At 38.8% G+C, this 15056-nt stretch overlaps 1 protein-coding gene across 1 annotated transcript in view; it reads left to right on the top strand.

Annotated features, from left to right (window-relative positions):
* Positions 1–15056, top strand: part of tmtopsa (teleost multiple tissue opsin a) — a 345672-nt gene that overhangs the window by 160488 nt on the left and 170128 nt on the right. The window lies entirely within an intron of this gene.

Genomic DNA, 15056 nt, shown 5'->3' on the forward strand with positions numbered 1-15056 from the left:
AGCTGCCAGAGCTGGCCCAACATTAGCAAAGAATATATTATAACTATCCACTACTTGACTCATGTCATATCATCTTTGTTCTTACATGTAAAATATGTTGGGTAGTTATTCGATTTGGATTTATTTGTTATAATAGTATTTAATATTTTCCATGTTTCCTTTATGTTGTTTTTGTCATTTACTATTTTTCCAAGGTATGATTTTTAAATTTTTTTAATTTGGTTTTTTTTTACAATTCTGCATGATAGTTGTTAATTTATTTTTATAGTCCTTATATTTAATCTCTGCCTCTCTTGATTCAGTTTTAATGAATTCTCTGTATAGCATTTTTTTCTTGCAAGCCTTTTGAAGACCTTTAGTTATCCATGGATCAGCTTTATATGTATTCTTATTACTATACTGTATAACTGGACAATTTTGTTGTATATATTGAGAAATATGTTTTCAAATTCTGAATATGCCAAGTCAGCATCCTGTTTTGCGTAAATGGGATTCTAATTCTGTAAAAGTAAATAATGTTTAAGGCAAGTAAGTAGCTTCTTCAGATTCCAAATGCTTACAAAATTGTATTTCTCAGTACATTTCCTATTTAAATTTAGATCAATTACTGTAAAAATGGTAAATGGTCCACTGATATCATTATTTAATAAGCCACTTAGTGCTTTGGTATCAGTATCATTTGTAAATATATTATCAATGAGAGTAGCTGAATGTGAAGTTATTCTTGAAGGCCTCGTGATTTTTATATAATTTAAACTGTACATAGTATTAAGGAATCCTCTGTCACTTTATGCTGATGCGGATTTAAAAGATCAATATTTATATCTCCACAACAATACACCTTTGTTATACATCTGTGAAAAGTATTCTCAAGCCATTTTTGAAACTCTTCAATTTTAGAGCCCGGAGTTCTATATATGCAACTAATAATGATTTTTTACCTTGTTCCATGCATATTTCAATTTTCATGCATTCCAACAGATTTTCCACAGCCATTGTCAAATCAATCAATTCAATCAATTTTTTTATATAGCGCCAAATCACAACAAACAGTTGCCCCAAGGCGCTTTATATTGTAAGGCAAGGCCATACAATAATTATGTAAAACCCAACGGTCAAAAACGACCCCCTGTGAGCAAGCACTTGGCTACAGTGGGAAGGAAAAACTCCCTTTTAACAGGAAGAAAACCTCCAGCAGAACCAGGCTCAGGGAGGGGCAGTCTTCTGCTGGGACTGGTTGGGGCTGAGGGAGAGAACCAGGAAAAAGACATGCTGTGGAGGGGAGCAGAGATCGATCACTAATGATTAAATGCAGAGTGGTGCATACAGAGCAAAAAGAGAAAGAAAACAGTGCATCATGGGAACCCCCCAGCAGTCTACGTCTATAGCAGCATAACTAAGGGATGGTTCAGGGTCACCTGATCCAGCCCTAACTATAAGCTTTAGCAAAAAGGAAAGTTTTAAGCCTAATCTTAAAAGTAGAGAGGGTGTCTGTCTCCCTGATCTGAATTGGGAGCTGGTTCCACAGGAGAGGAGCCTGAAAGCTGAAGGCTCTGCCTCCCATTCTACTCTTACAAACCCTAGGAACTACAAGTAAGCCTGCAGTCTGAGAGCGAAGTAATTTGTATTTAAGCCTTTTGTCAACATACAGTGCTACTCCTCCTCTATAAATGATTGAATTCATAACCTTCAAATTTGTAATTCCTATCATCAACCTCTGCAAGCAAAGTTTCTGATATGGCAATTATACCAAAAGAATGACAAAATTGGTTTGAAATAATCCTTGATATTCCCAAACATTCCTGTTAAGTGGATTATTGATAATTTCCCATCATTTGAAATGCGGTTGTTGTATTGTTCATCTGTATAATACTGACAATTACTATTTCTAAAGGAATAGAAATGATTATCTGGATCTATCTCATATTCCATGTCCTGTATATGGTGCTCAGTATACTTAAAAGATTGTAATTCCTGCGCAGAAGTAAATCAAAGGAATCAACTGTCATCATATAATGAAAAGAAAAGTCCACAAACCATCCCCACCCCAAAATAAAGCAGTTCAAATTAGGTCTCACTACATATGTAAACCCACATAATATGAAAGTCATTTTCCAGATTTGCTTATACTAAAGTTCATTTCACAGCATAAACAACCCTAAATAAATGAATAACAATACCCATCACTTAAAGTCCGCAAGCTCTCTTACCACTATGATTTTAGCTTCCTCCGGAGATCTGTTTAACTTAATCATCACTTTACAGTTCCTCGTCCAAGTCACTTGTATTTTTATTGTTTCCAGAGAATTCTGGCTTCTTTAGTTATATCGGCATTTTTTTTTTTCGTCAGGTGTTCGTTAACATACACATCAGTTCCTTTCAGCTGTTTTAGACCGTCACAACAATTTATTCTTGACTTTTCTGTCACAAACCAAAATATAATGGCTGGCTTGGACTTGATGTCTTTCTTGGAAGTAAATGATAGGCCACAATGTCACTGTTGTTAGTATGTATGTTAGTTGAAGGAAAAAAGTTGCTGACCTGCTGCTGCAGTGAGCGAGTTCTTCTGGTGTTTCCTCCATAACACCCTGTGCGGCTGGCTGCTACCCTGGCATATGACCATTCAATCCTGTTACAAGTACATCATCCAATCTGGTATATTGCCTTCACCTGTTTTTTCCAGAAGTCTGATTTTGTTATCTTTTCCTGCATCATTTTCTCAGCTCATACACCTCCTATACATTTTTTGGAATCCCTCTTATCGAGCAGACAATACAAGTAAGAACCATCTGTTCCTCTGTAGATGACCCATAGTCATAGATGTACAGTCATGAAATGACATGAATGAAGCAGTGCGTTCTTATCATGTCCACATCTGTTGGCCCGGCACGTCCATCCAGCCCCGCACGCGTATCCGGCCTGACGCACGTGGCCTGTGGACAGTCAGATCTCCCGCTGCGTGTTATGATCTGACCGTCCTTTCACCTGGTACAGCCTGTCAATGTGTGCACTGTGCGCTCGCTTGCTGCATCCCATCGCAACAGCAATATACAGTATGTTTTTATGTATGTCCACATGAGGACAGCAAGCAAACACACGTGCTTCACAGTGGACAGTTTTAGAGTTCATGTCTGTCAAAACACGGTACTTGTTCCCCAGCTGGGTTGTCCAGAGATCTCAACGACTGCTGTTGTCAGCGGCTAAACCCCCTGTCTGTCCAGCGCGCACACCAATGTGGTCACTCTGTTTCTGTGTTATGTGATCATTTTTTTAGGTTATTTGCAGTGGTGGGCACAGTTCTGCTAACTACTAATTAGCAAAGCTAACTTTGTTTGTTAGCAGATTAGCTTTTCAGCTAACTTTAAAAACCATCAGTGGACCAATTAGCTTCCGATAAATTTAATTCCGCTACTTTTTAGACCACTAACGTTTTTTTTTTACATAGTTGGTAACAGTGAAAAACATTTACAAACCCTGTTGGCTCCTGTCTGCTATGTATTTTGCAGCAGTGAGACGGCTGAGAGAAGCTGAGCTCAACCCTGCCCCAGCAGAAGCGGCCTGGCCACCAGGCTGCCACAAAAAAAACAAAAGACATTTTCGTCACAGCATACAGTGGTCAAGCCATGAGGCAGCCGTCTTGAAAAGGAAAGCAGGTTTGACTTATAGTTTTGATTTATACGTCAAATTAATATGGATAGAATAACTACATTATTGTCAACTCTGTCATTTGTACAAAGTGAAAATATAACACACATCTTTTAATTTTAAAATAATGCACTGAAGTGTTAACATTAGCACACACAGATGCTCAAAGGGATTAAGGGTAAACTGAGCCTCTGCTCACACTGATTGGTTAACTTTTATTCTATGTAAAAAACCAACAAGTTAATGTAACATGTGTGTTGGTGTTTACAAATAAATGTGCTTTTGTAAAATATTTCATGTTTTTCATTTGTAAAAAAAAAAGGCATTTGCAAAACCGAGTTGTGATTCAGGTCAACAACCATGTGATATAACCGGGCGCCATTGCCACTGCCATCCAGTAGATGGGTCAAAATGCATAGAACACTGCCATCTACTGGCACCCATTTATATCACATGGTTGTCGAATCACAATTTAACAAACAGACTTTTTTTTTTTTTTTTTTTTTTACAAATGAAAAAATTCCATGTTTTACAAAGCACATTTATTTAACACCAACAAACATTACCTTAACCCTCTGGGGCCGACACTGTCATATACGATGGCTAAGACCAAGCTTTACTAAATTCTAAATAACTTTTTAATGATATGAGATAGAAATTTACTTTTTTTGCTGAAAAGTTAACCCCGCGGACTTTTGAGCCAGCCATCGGCCATCTTTGTACTCCTCATAGAAGCTGTGTGATGACATGCGCAATATCAGTGTCCAATCGGAATTGGTTCATCATCACATGGTTTTCCAAAATCCAATTGTAGGGCAGATTTACCTCACGTGAAAAGCCAAAGATTGTTTTCAGGAGTGATATGTTACTAGTTGGCCCATTTGACTAGCCCCCTGGGTGCTCCAATGACATACTATTCCAATGTGGCCTGCGCCATTACGCACAGCAAAAGTGAAAGCAGACGGAGCAGAGGGAGAGCCTCTGATGACAATCTCACATGCTCAAACAAAGAGTGTGTAACTATCAGGATTGCTCCACTAGTTTGCATGTGAATGTTACTGGATAACTCTGTTGCTTTCTCAACATAAATCACTGTTTACCATATCAAAATAACAAAATGCATAGACCATTTTGTATATATGTTCAAAATGTGCATTTGTGTTTGTTTGAACCTTTTTGTTGTACAGTCTTTCACACAAGACCTCAAATTACCTTTATCAAGTGTCAAAACAGTTGTTTATTATAGTTTGCTGTGTTTTGAATAAATGTGTGTGGAAAATTATTTTTGCGCTTTATTTTTTCCTTTCTTATTTCTGATTGTAAACCTTTATTACACTTATAAAACACAACAAAACATGTATATTCTGAAAGCACAGGTTGTCCTGAAAAAAAGAGACATAAAACTTGATTGTGGGATGCAAGGAGAGCTGTTAACAGCAGTAAGAAATCATTTATGCCAGGCAAGTGAACTGTCCAAAAAAATGCCCTCGGACCTCAGATGGTTAACTTGTGTTGATTTTTACATAGAATGAATGAGTCAACCAATGCCCATGCACAGATGCCCATAATCCCTTTGGGCATTTGTGTATTAATGTTAAACTTCAGAATTAGTGCATTATTTTAAAATTAACAGGTATGTGCTATATTTCACTTTGTACAAATGACAGAGTTGACATTAATGTAGTTATTCTATCTGGATTAATTTGATTTGTAAATCAAAATCATAAGTCAAACCTGCTTTCCTTTTCAAGATTTCTGCCTCACGGCTGGACCACTGTATGCTGTGTAGGAAAATGATGCTTCCCTACAGCAGTGGGCAGGGCACACAAAGACAGAAGCACTGACTCATTGGCTGTGTTTGGGTTTGTGATCATCTTTGATTCTGTCAGAAGCATTGGCAGTGCTTAAACTCAAAACCGGCTTGTCAGTAGCTGAGAGTGTACCGAGATAATACTGGAAGTTATTGGTTAGCAGTTAGCTGTAGCTTCCGAAATGTGTTTTTTTTTTTGGTGGTTTATCGGTTTAGCATTATAAAAGATAACTTCTCAGTTAGCTGATTAGCAGTTATCGAAGCTAACGTTTTGGTTCGCTGTGCCCACCACTGGTTATTGTGTAATTGTGTATGTTGGTAGTGTAGTACTTATTAATATACCTGGCCATGGCTGTGGTCTCTGTGTTGTAATGTGACACGTCGTGTGCAATGAGCCATACATTTGTTAGCTTGTCAGTGAGTCTCTGGTCAGCAGCTGGGAGACGGCTCGATGTGCTATGTGTGCTCTGACATGGCTGGCCACTCCCCAATCTGTACATCCATATCAGCCATTAATACAAGTGCGCTCCCACCCCCATCCCTCGTGTTGGATGTTTCATGTGTTCCACCTGGAATTGCTGACACCTGCCATGAGAGGGATAGAATGGGCTCTCACAGCACACTTTCTGTCTTTCAGCTGTTGGTATGTGCAAATAATTGTGTACGAGGTGTACGAGGCATTGGAGGCAGAAACAGATTTTTCACGAATGCATGCAATTCCTCCTTCGTGTGCTAGTCGGCTTCATTTGTGTTATGTGTGAAGGGGCCTAAGGCTTGCTCGGGTCAAGCCACATTAAGTATAATGGTTTGCTGTGAATTGCAATGTAGTTTGTTGATAACAATGAAACAAGATTGTTTGTGTAGTGGTTTAGTGCAGTGAGTCTAGCCTCTCATCAGCAGTGTCCTCAATTAGCAGGCAGTCTCTAACCAAGAAACACGCACAGGGACCAGAAAATGTGACAGGTCACAATATGATGCTCAGTCTTTTAAATGGACAGCCTCGACCAGAGGACAGCAAACAGAATCCAGAAGGGTCATATGACTCAATGTCACCAGAGATCAAACATGAGAAGCAGGCACACTAGGAAAGAATGTGAGGAAACTTGGGAAGATCCTAAGACAAACTGGCCATGAGACTGTGACAGGATGCATGTTCAAGGACACTGGGCAGTTGTGGTGTCTACCTGTTGGCTGCTGTCCAGGACCCAAGGATGATTATGTGTTGTTGGTGGATGTGGTGAAGAGCACATTGTCAAATTTTCGACACCTCTGGAAAGGTTTGACAAACAGACCCTTGGATCAAACACTCTTGTTGAAATGGTGCCAGGACATATCAACACCGAAGCACTCTGTAATCCATTTATAGCATCTCACATCTCCAGAAGGAGCCCTCAAAGCATTTTGTTAATGTCTTATCACTAAAACAGAACAACTCAACCAGCCAGATGACAAAGATCAAAGGTCATAAAAATGACCAACATTGGAAATGGAACCACAGTGCCACCTTTTAGACCTTTCAATACATGGTTATACTTTAACAAAGAAAATAGATAAATTTGTAATTTTTTTTCCGTGTTGTTATAGTTAACCAAAGACAAATTTATATTTCAGTTTAACTTTTACACATTTCTCTCTGATGTTATGAACCTTCCTTTTATAACCTTGTGCATGTTTACATGTTATTTATTGATTATTAATTGATTGTCATGGTGAAAACAGTGTTTTCTGTTAATCACTTCCCTTTTCTAGTATGGTTAGAAGATGACTCAGTCAGCGTATATTTTGTTAACCAAAGAAGAAAAAGGAATATGTCATTCATTGTATCTGATGTGTTTTCAAATAACTTTCTTTTGGGGGACAAACCTGATGGCAAGTGGGCAGAGCTTATGATAATTTGCGCAGCCCTTTAAAATGACCCTGGAACAAAGAAACTCACTCTTCTAAGCTTTTCCACTCTTCTTCCATGCTGTTCACCTCTCTTCACACTTCCATGCTCTTCTCTGAACCTCTTCATTTTCTAAGACCTTAGTCCAAGCTTGTGACTTTAGTTTCATTGTGTTTCTTTTTGTTTCGGAACTTTTGTTGTTTAATGCACCAATTTTAATAACGTTAAAGGCATGAGTCAAGTTCTTTGCATTTTGAGATAACATCTTTTCTTTCTTTGTTAATTTTCTTAATAATAACATCAATAACTTGTGAACCCAAAAGTCACTGCTAAATTCCAACCAGGTTTATACAGTAGTGTTCAGAATAATAGTAGTGCTATGTGACTAAAAAGATTAATCCAGGTTTTGAGTATATTTCTTATTGTTACATGGGAAACAAGGGTACCAGTAGATTCAGTAGATTCTCACAAATCCAACAAGACCATTCATGATATGCACACTCTCAAGGCTATGAAATTGGCTATTAGTAAAAAAAAAAAAAAAAAAAAAAAAGTAGAAAAGGGGTGTTCACAATAATAGTAGCATCAGCTGTTGACGCTACAAACTCGAAACTATTATGTTAAGACTGCTTTTTTTAGCAATCCCGTGAATCACTAAACTAGTATTAGTTGTATAACACAGTTTTTCATGATTTCTTCACATCTGCGAGGTATTAATTTTGTTGATTTGGAACCAAGATTGTCTTGTTGAAACACCCATTTCAAGGGCATGTCCTCTCAGCATAAGGCAACATGACCTCTTCAAGTATTTTGACATATCCAAACTGATCCATGACACCTGGCATGTGATATGTATATATGTAGTATGTATGTAGGTATGTATGTGTGTGTGTGTATATATATATATATATAGATATATCTACTATATAGATAGAAGATATATATATATATATAGGCCCAACACCATAGTAGGAGAAACATGCCCATATCATGATGCTTGCACCACCATGCTTCACTGTCTCACTGTGAACTGTGGCTTGAATTCAGAGTTTGGGGGTCGTCTCACAACTGTCTGCGGCCCTTGGACCCAAAAGAACACTTTTACTCTCATCAGTCCACAAATATTCCTCAATTTCTCTTTAGGCCAGTTGATAAGTTCTTTGGCAAATTGTAACCTCTTCTGCACATGTCTTTTATTTAACAGAGGGACTTTGAGGGGGATTCTTGCAATATAAATTAGCTTCACACAGGCTCTTCTAACTGTTCCACAGCACTTACAGGTAACTCCAGACTGTCTTTGATCATCCTGGAGCTGATCAATGGGTGAGCCTTTGCCATTCTGGTTATTATTCTATCCATTTAGATGGTTGTTTCCATTTTCTTCCACGCGTCTCTGGTTTTTTTTGTCCAGTTTAAAGCATTGGAGATCATTGTAGATGAACAGCCTATAATTTTTTCCCCTCTCCAATCAACTTTTTAATCAAACTGCGCTGTTCTTCTGAACAATGTCTTGAACGTCCCATTTTCCTCAGGCTTTCAAAGAGAAAAGCATGTTCAACAGGTGCTGGCTTCATCCTTACATAGGGGACACCTGATTCACACCTGTTTGTTTCACAAAATTGACAAACTCACTTACTGAATGCCACACTACTATTATTGTGAACACCCCTTTTTCTACTTTTTTTTTTTTTTACTAATAGCCCAGTTTCATAGCCTTAAGAGTGTGCATATCATGAATGCTTGGTCTTGTTGGATTTGTGAGAATCTACTGAATCTACTGGTACCTTTGTTTCCCATGTAACAATAAGAAATATACTCAAAACCTGGATTAATCTTTTTAGTCACATAGCACTATTATTCTGAACACTACTGTACGTATATAATTTCTATATTAGTGTCATATTTCATTCTTTTCATTTCTCTGGCTTTTCATGTCTCATCACCAACATATCATCTCAATAATAAACTATGAATCATTATTCATATTCTCAAAATCTCAGTCACATTTGTTTGTACCTGTACATATGTAAATAAATGTCTAAATATTACGCAGGTTGTGTTGTATTGTCGTGTGTCTAGTTGAAGACAGATGTTAATCAATCGCATCCAGAACTTGTGACTTTTCACATCAAAGACTAATTAATATTGTTCATAACATGATTATATTCTGCAGTCTGCAGGTGGTGCCCCTTTTGAGGTATTTAATTAAATTTTCAAATTAATTAAATATTGTTTTGACTTATATCCGCTATAGCAGAGGCATGCAAAAGACAACAAAAGGAGCATCAAAGGAATAACAATGAATGTAGATGAGAAATAAGACAACAGAAGAGATGAACTGTGATAAACAGATCAGGTGAGGAGTAAAAAATAAACAAGTGATCAAGTGAATGTGCACTGTGACCGTTTGCAATGCCAACATGCTCTCCGCCAGCCTGCAGGAGCTCAGTTTCCTATGCCACATCTTTCACTGCCTTCAGCTGTTTCACAGCCTTTGTGATCTCACCGACATTTGGTGGTTCACACCTGACTAAAAAACATCAGTCACAAGACTTTTGCCCCGGAGATGACTAATGTCCTAGCAAGAAGAGCAGTCTTACGCAACTGTTCAAGTACATGGCCCAACGTGACCTACAGCAGAGACATCTGTCATGAGTCCAGACGTGGTGGATGAGGTGTAATTTTGGAGAAATGAAATGTTTTGCTACCTCTGTAACATCGAACATGGCCCGTTTTCATAAAGCAATCTAATCGTTCACGGTTAGTCATCCAACATTATCCGTCTAATCACCTTTTCATATTGATGGCTAAACTTGGTAGATTAGCCATTTGGTCACGGTTTTCAAAGGTATAATGGGCCTCGCATGTGCCATTGCCAAGAGATGGCTCCAATGCGTGAGTTTTTTTTTTTGTTTGTTTGTTTTTACCAGGGTTGCTGTTGTCATGAACTATCAGCGTTTGTTTCATTAACTGGCTTTATTGACATTTACGGACATACAAACTGCAGATGAGGTGCTTAGCTTTTAAACCTAGCAAGTTCAGTTTCAGTTTCTTCTTCTACAACTTCCGTCAAGCTTTTTTGTGCACACAGTGCTGCTCAGCATAACAGAGAACGCCTGGTGGATAATGTGAGAATTGTCACAAAGCACATCATGGCAGTCGTCATTTGCTGCTACTATGGCTAAAGCAGAGGAAGCTCTCTTGTTGAGGAATACGAGCGATGTAGGGTTGCTCTTGAGTGAGGTCAAGTGGTGGTACATGACAGCTGCTGTTTTCTGAGGTAAGACACTGAAGTTTTGTCGAATAAAATAAGATTAGCCTCCTCTGTACCAGGCTAAAAACTTCAGTTGGGTAACATGAAACTTTAGCTGACTAAGCACTTTGTCCAACAACTAACATCAAAAGATTAATCGATTAAGTGAGCTTATTCACCTGAACAAGATTAGACTGCTTTATGAAACCGAGCCCAGGGGGCCAAGGGTGATTAGACCAAAGATGGTGGATCACCTTATCACAGATTCCGTGAACAAGCACCTCCTTGTCTGCTCCCAGGGCCATCAGAGTGTTACATAATATCTGTGCTAATTATTTGTTTTATGTTAGCTATTAAGTATTTGTGTTATTTTTTTGGAAGTTCTGATAAATATGTTAAGTTTTACTCTATCATCTGTCCAAGTTTCAGATACAGGGAGAGCTCCCATGGTGGTGAGAGCCAGTAACATTAGAAATATGAAACTAAACCACACCCATGTTAACACCCACAAGGTATAAAAGTGTTGTATGACTCATTTTAGGGGCCTTTCACAAGATGGACACTGTCTGTGGGGGTCCCAGGACTGGTTTCTAACGTGACCTTGAATAAACTCAAAATGAGGAATACAATGGTTTGGTTTTTGGTAAGGGGCAGAGTTTTACATAAAAAGAACCAGGTAGAAATAACAAGAACTTGCTTTCTCAGGTCCCTGGACAGCCCGTAATTTCCATCAAATTGTGCACTGTGAGTCCTGGATAATATTTACAGTTGTGCTCACAAGTTTAAATACTCTTGCAGAATTTTTTTTTTTTAATTTTAGATTTTTTTTTTTTGGCTACCGTTGTTTGAAAATAAATGGCTTCACACAACCATTAACCATGAGTGGAAAAAAAGTTGTCACCGTTCATAGTCTCTGAAGAATAGGGAAAAAAATTTGCCAGGGTATGTAAATTTAGGAGCTCAACTGTAGAGTGCTCTCAGAAATCAAAACTTCCTCCTATTACACAGTCAACTCCAATACAAGGTCATTCCATCTCAGTTCACCCAGTGGGTTAAACCTCACCCCCTCAGAATTTGGTGAAATAATTTTGGTGAATACAAGTAATCTTTGGTGGGAAAAGGCTAATTTTCAAAATTCAGCTCATTTTCAATTCAAGCTTTTTTTTTTGAAAAGGGTGCAGACACTGAAATTCAAATAACCATAGCTCAGCAACCAGTGGTCTGATTTTCAAAAGTAAGGTATCTGGAAAGGATTACATAAGGATGAGATGGATTGATGAGATGGTCCAACACAAAAATGCTGCTGAATGATAAGGTAGCTCCGGGAAGTAAATCAATGGAACAATCATAGGGATGATGAGGTGGCAGGGACAGGGTCACCTTACTGAAAACTGTGGTTAGATTGTGATAAACTGATGGAACCAAAGACACATCAACTGGAGTGCTATCTAAAGTGGGAATTACAGGATTACTAGTCCACATGGTGGATTGCACATAGTGGGAGAGACACCTCTCACTCCACTGGGTGATTGCCCATTGGAGTAAATATACTTCCCAGCCTGCAAGCATTGTGCTCGCTCCTCCAGTGTTAATTGGGATCTGTTGACCTGCATAGGTATGTCTGCAGAGGGCGCCACAGTACTGGGAAGTGCCACCCCAATCGAGAGAGGTGACTCGTGTGGAGGTGGAGAGAGAGATGACGAAGATGGCAACCCCTCCAGACTTGCTCCCTCTGCTGATCCTGCAACCGGTTATCCAACAAAATGTACAGCACAGTAAGACTGCCCAGTGACTGAGGTTCATCCCTATCTGCCAGCTCATTGAGGAATTTGTCTCTCGGGCCATTGTTAGATGCAGCCCGCAGCACCATGACATCCCAACCTGCCTTGGCTACTAAGATGCAAAATTCGACAGAGTATTCCGTGATACTACGAGTTCCCTGAGAGATCCTAAATAACCACTCGGAGGCTGTCTGCCCCCCCCCCACCCAATCAGCTCATCCAAAACCTTATGGTGTTCCCTGCATAACTCTACATATGATGCCAGAATCACAGACCTGCCCTTCCACAGAGCTGTAACCCATGTCAGATTTGTGATACCTGAGCTGTGAGTTGCTGATTGCTGTTGTGGAGTTCTGTGATTGTTGCTGTTGTTGACCAAGTACAACCTCAATTCCAATGAAGTTGGGATGTTGTGTAAAATGTAAATTAAACAAAATCAATGATTTGCAAATCCTCTTCAACCTACAACCCCTGGCAAAAAGTATGGAATCACCGGCCTCGGAGGATGTTCATTCAGTTGTTTAATTTTGTAGAAAAAAGCAGATCACGACATGACACAAAACTAAAGTCATTTCAAATGGCAACTTTCTGGCTTAAGAAACACTATAAGAAATCAGGAAAAAAAATTGTGGCAGTCAGTAACGGTTACTTTTTTAGACCAAACAGAGGGAAAAAAAAATATGGAATCACTCAATTCTGAGTAAAAAATGATGGAATCATGAAAAACAAAAGAACGCTCCAACATATCACTAGTATTTTGTTGCACCACCTCTGGCTTTTATAACAGCTTGCAGTCTCTGAGGCATGGACTTAATGAGTGACAACAGTACTCTTCATCAATCTGGCTCCAACTTTCTCTGATTGCTGTTGCCAGATCACCTTTGCAGGTTGGAGCCTTGTCATGGACCATTTTCTTCAACTTCCACCAAAGATTTTCAATTGGATTAAGATCCGGACTATTTGCAGGCCATGACATTGACCCTATGTGTCTTTTTGCAAGGAATGTTTTCACAGTTTTTGCTCTATGGCAAGATGCATTATCATCTTGAAAAATGATTTCATCATCCACAAACATCCTTTCAATTGATGGGATAAGAAAAGTGTCCAAAATATCAACGTAAACTTGTACATTATTGATGATGTAATGACAGCCATCTCCCCAGTGCCTTTACCTGACATGCAGCCCATATCATCAATGACTGTGGAAATTTACATGTTCTCTTCAGGCAGTCATCTTTATAAATCTCATTGGAAGTTCCAGCATCATCACCTTGCCCAATGCAGATTCAAGATTCATCACTGAATATGACTTTCATCCAGTCATCCACAGTCCACGATTGCTTTTCCTTAGCCCATTGTAACCTTGTATTTTTTCTGTTTAGGTGTTAATGATGCTTTTGTTTAGCTTTTCTGAATGTAAATCCCATTTCCTTTAGGCGGTTTCTTACAGTTCGGTCACAGACGTTGACTCCAGTTTTCCTCCCATTCGTTCCTCATTTGTTTTGTTGTGTGCATTTTCGATTTTTGAGACATATTGCTTTAAGTTTTCTGTCTTGACGCTTTGATGTCTTCCTTGGTCTACCAGTATGTTTGCCTTTAACAACCTTCCCATGTTGTTTGTATTTGGTCCAGAGTTTAGACACAGCTGACTGTGAACAACCAACATCTTTTGCAACATTGCGTGATGATTTACCCTCTTTTAAGAGTTTGATAATCCTCTCCTTTGTTTCAATTGACATCTCTCGTGTTGGAGCCATGATGTCAGTCCACTTGGTGCAACAGCTCTCCAAGGTGTGATCACCCCTTTTTAGATGCAGACTAACGAGCAGATCTGATTTGATGCAGGTGTTAGTTTTGGGGATGAAAATTTACAGGGTGATTCCATAATTTATTCCTCAGAATTGAGTGAGTCCATATTTTTCCCCTCTGCTTGGTCTAAAAAAGTAACCGTTACTGACTGCCACAATTATTTTCCTGATTTCTTATAGTGTTTCTTAAAGCCAGAAAGTTGCCATTTGAAATGACTTTAGTTTTGTGTCATGTCTGTGATCTGCTTTTTTTTCTACAAAATTAAACAACTGAATGAACATCCTCCGAGGCCGGTGATTCCATAATTTTTGCCAGGGGTTGTATATTCAATTGAATACACCACAAAGACAAGAGATTTAATGTTGAAACTGAAACTTTCTTGTTTTTGTGCAAATATTTGCTCATTTTTTAAATGGATGTCTGCAACACATTTCAAAAAAGCTAGTGGTTAATGTTGCCACTCTTAAGATGGAAAGATCTGGTACTGTCTTCCTGTTTAGCTAAGGTTTAAGTAAGACACCGCTGACTGATACAGATGTGCCGCAACCACAGGAGTAGATGATGGTCAGCTCCAGCGGCAGCGAAAGCACAGGCAGTAGGGGAGAAAAACAAAAAGGAACCAGACCCATTCTCCAGATCAAAACAGTAAATTTGTTATCCAGGCGGGAAACAGAGACCAAATTGTTGCAAACAAAAATATGTTTAAGATGTGTTACCCCTTTACTAACCCATTATTGAAAACAGTGTTTGTTTTTATTTATTATGAGATCAGAATTATTCCAAATGGGAATGCTATTTGATGGTGAAAGGGGAAAGCTTCCAGCAGGCTGTCAAAGTGAGTTCTCTGGCAGCAGGATGATGCCATCTCAAAGT

Source organism: Thalassophryne amazonica, chromosome 12 (genome assembly GCF_902500255.1).
Source record: "Thalassophryne amazonica chromosome 12, fThaAma1.1, whole genome shotgun sequence".
In the NCBI taxonomy this organism is placed as follows: domain Eukaryota; kingdom Metazoa; phylum Chordata; class Actinopteri; order Batrachoidiformes; family Batrachoididae; genus Thalassophryne; species Thalassophryne amazonica.